Raw genomic sequence first — 4041 nt, 5'->3', positions numbered from 1 at the left:
TCAGTCCCGCTTGCCTCCACGCCGAGTGAGGAGGCTGGGGAGCAGTGGGGGCACATAGGAATTGGGTCAGGAGGGCAATAAAGGACAAGAAGGCGGAGGACAATATTTGGCGAGTGTCCCTGCAGAAAAACAAAGGCTGAAGCAGACAGAGGAAGCAGAAAACCACCGCCAGGCAGGGCTGTCCCATCTGGGCCAACCTCCATGGGGAGGCTGTGGCTGGTGCTGCCACTTTGATGTGCCATTTGTCCGTGTTAAAGCCACATCCTCCCGGGGCAGCCTCCGGGTGTGAGCGCTCGGCACCACTGGGAGCAGCTGGTTTTGCGTCTTGCTGCCACATCTGTTGCTCTGGCTCAGAGCTCTGTGTCTGCTGATGGCCCAGGACCTGCCAGGATGTCCTCAGGAAGGGCAGCATCATGCCCTGCCTTCAGCTGACACCGCTGGAGAGGACGTGGCAAGGGATGACAGGAAAACCATTCCTCCTTTCCAGAGGTGAAGCATGCACAGCCACAAAGGTGGGCGTTTGGGAAGGACCCAGGCAGCGCAGGCAGGGAGTGGAAGCAACTGGAAATCCAGATAATCCCTCAGTGAGGGAAGTTGGAAGGCCAAGGGCTTGGCTGAGTCGGGAGCACAGCTACCTGCCCATGTAGGCGGGGGATGAGCTCAGCCAGGCCGGGCTGCTGGGGCTGGGAGTGCGGCAGCACCACGCCCGGCCCCGGCAGCCAGAGCCGGTGAGTGTTTTAGAGAGGGGCTGCAGAGAGCACGAGGTGCTCCAGGGGCGGCTGCAGACCCGGCTGGCAGCAGAAATGCTGCGGGATCTGGAGCCCACCCGCACCCCACCCATGGATGGGAAGAGGATGGGATGGGACAGCACAGATTGCTGAGGCTCCGCAGGGATGTGAGCGGGGCCAGGGAACCACCACACCATCACCTCCTGGCGCAGCAGGGGCAGGACAGGTTCCAGGCAGCACAGCCCACAGCCCTGAGCCCTGCACAGAGAGCTGCTGGGCAGGGGAGCCCAGGCCTGGCCACATCCTGCAGAGCTGTGGAGAGCTCCCATCTGGCGGAATCCTGACGTGACAGAGCTGGCCTGGCGCCTTCCCAAGCTGGACATTGTCAATGAAATTGCTGCAAGAGAAGGGCAAGCGAGAGCTCTGAGAAGCCAGCAGAGACACAGCCACTGACACAGCAGAGGGACAGCTGGGAGCTCACCCCTACGCAGAGTGACCTCCTCCCCGGGGAAGGGTGAGAGGGACCAAAGGAGGGATCCCCCTTCCTTTCCCAGAACCGGGGAGCCCCGTGTGGTGTCTGCAGAGGCAGAGCCAGCCCCAGCTTCTCGGTTCACACGCATGTTTCATGCCCTCTGCCCACACCCCTGGGCAGCGCCCACTCCCTCCCACACAGCCTTCCCAGCGGACAGGGCACCTGGGATGTCCGGGCAGCCCCCACTCCCTCCCGACTTTCTCCGTGACTCATCCACTCCAGAGGAAAACCAATACTTCAGCACACATCACAGAAAGGACCGGGAGAAGCATTCCATGGGAAAGGGGACGCGGCGGATGCTTCTCGCATGCCTCATCCCAGCGGTTCGCCCTCGGGTCCCTGCCTCTCGGCTGGCTGTGGGAAATGGCACTTGTTTCCCTTCCCGCCCTGCAGTCGCGGGCCAGCACTGCAACAGGAGGAGGGCAGAGCTCTGCAGCCACCTCAGACCTCGGGGCATCCACGCCCCAGGCGCGGGGTCTAGGTTCAGTCCCCCCAAATCTTCCGAGGGATCCATTGGAGACAATGGAGAGACCACTCCTTTCCCCCATCCCACTGCACATCCTGCCCAAACCTCCCATCCCTCTGCAGGGCTGGGGCTCGCTGGTAACAAGAGCTGTTCCTCACCTCTGCCAAATTCAGGAAGGTTGGGAGAGGTCCCAAAACCTTCTGTGATGCCTGAATTGCTCATTCAAGGGAGGAGTCCTCCTCCCACACTAGAACATCCCGGCTGCCATCTCCAGCCCGTCCACATCCCTCCTACGGCCAGTGGGAGATATCCACAGCCTCCAAGCCCTGGCTGGGATGGGTTTCCCAGGATCTCCCTCCTTTCCAGAGACTGTGCCCCTTCCTGTTTTCTCCACAAAGTGCAGTTCAATTCGATTCAATTCAATTCAATTCAATTCAATTCAATTCAATTCAATTCAAATCATCACTGACTGCCTTCCCTGCTGGGTGTGAACTGAGGCCAGCAGCCACAAAGCAAGGAAACTCATCTGGATTCCTGCTTCCCCTCACCAGCCCTTCCAGAGGGACCACTTGAAAAGCAGTTCATTTTTAACTGGAGTAAAAGAACAGGTTCCCCTTCCTTCCTACATTGCCAGACAGGTGTTTGCTCAAGGGAGAGCTTTGAAACCCAGCCAGGCAAGACGAGGACCTCCAGGAGACAGTAATGGGCCTGAGCCCAGGCTGTCACTTGGGGGACAGCCCTGAAAGCATCCCTGTCACCTCGGCAGGCACAGCGCTGACGTGGCTGTCTCTGGCCTCACAGGGAGCTGGATGTGGACAGCAAACAGGCTGCGGTGCAGGGTGGTGGCTGCACGAGGGAGCAGCAGTGGCCTAGGGATGGTTTCCCGGTGTGCAGGTAACACAGAGGAAACAGCCCCAAAATGAAAGATCCTGGCATGTTCCCGCTGCTTCCTTGGGGATTGTCCCAGCAGCCTCAAGGCTGTCACTTCTTCTCTCCCAGGCTGCACTCGGCATCTCCTCTGCAGAGGAATGGTCAATTTTGACTCATTTGGGAATAAAAGATAAAAAAGAAAGAGAACAAAAAATTAAAAGAAAAAAAAAAATCAATGCCTTTTGCTCCAGCAAGACTCAAAATAGGAGCTGCTTCCTTCCTGGGAAAAGGAAATTTGCAGCTTCCCACTGAGTTCTGGACTGCTCCAGGCTCCTCAGCAGCTGGATACCCTGAGGTTCTGCCCCAGTTCCCTGTGCCAGGATGCACGGGCTCCCTTCTGGGGAGGGGGAGCGGCCCCAAGGAAGGACTTCTCCTGTGAGGATCCTCGTGGTTCCCTAGGTCAGGAGGAGCTGACCGTGCTCCTGCTGACCCATCAGCATCCCCATCCTGGTGTTGGCCACTTCCAAACTGTCCAGGACATTTAGCTTGTCTCTCCAGGATAACCCCACCAGGATTTTTATTCCAATTTAAGAGCCTTTCCCACCCCGAGGGAAAAAAATGGGTGGGAGTGTGAATGCTTCCAGGGGAGAGCCCTGTCACTGTGTCCAGCCCATCCCTGTGCACCCTTCCCACCTCCCAGTCCCTGCAGAAGACTGGCTGAGCTGGTCACCACTGGTTTGAGCACATTTAGCAGGACAAGCCTCTGGCTTGCTCCTAGTTGTCTTGCTTCCCTATTTATATCTGACTTGATGCATTTTTTCAGATTTCCTGTTCTTCTGGGAGACCTTCTACTCCTCAGCATCACTTTGCCTTGTACTCTTAATTTTTTTTTCTTTTTGTCTGGGATTGGCCTGGTTTGTTGTTTTTTGGGTTTTTTTTTTTGGACACATTTCCTCATTTTCAGAGCAGATCCAGAGTAGCACCTTTTCCTGGTGGTTCTCAGACTGTTTCTGGGGGAATGGCACCATGTACTGCATTCAAAAGTTATATCCTTATGTCTGATCCCCAACATTTCAATCCGGTCTGCAAGTTGAAGTGTCCCCTTATTACAGCCTCCCCTAAAATCTGTGAGTAGCTGGTTTAGGTGTCTGGTGTTGATGTGGAAGCACACTTAGGTTTGCCCTTGCTCTGTTGTCCAGGCAAAGAAACATGGAGTCATGGAATCACAGAATTCCTGAATGGTTTGTGTTGGAAGGGACATTTCAACAGCATCTCATGGGCAAGGGCACCTTTCCCTGGACCAGGTTGCTCAGAGCCCTGTCCACCCCAACCTTAAATGTTCCCAGGGACAGAGCACCCACCACCTCCCTGGGCAAGTTGTGCCAGTGTTCCACCCCCCTCAACCTAAAAAAATGCTGCCTTACTTCTAAACTAAATCGACGCTC

The sequence above is a fragment of the Geospiza fortis genome, unplaced genomic scaffold, assembly GCF_000277835.1.
Source record: "Geospiza fortis unplaced genomic scaffold, GeoFor_1.0 scaffold474, whole genome shotgun sequence".
Taxonomy (NCBI): domain Eukaryota; kingdom Metazoa; phylum Chordata; class Aves; order Passeriformes; family Thraupidae; genus Geospiza; species Geospiza fortis.
Note: the sequence above shows the minus strand (reverse complement) of the source record.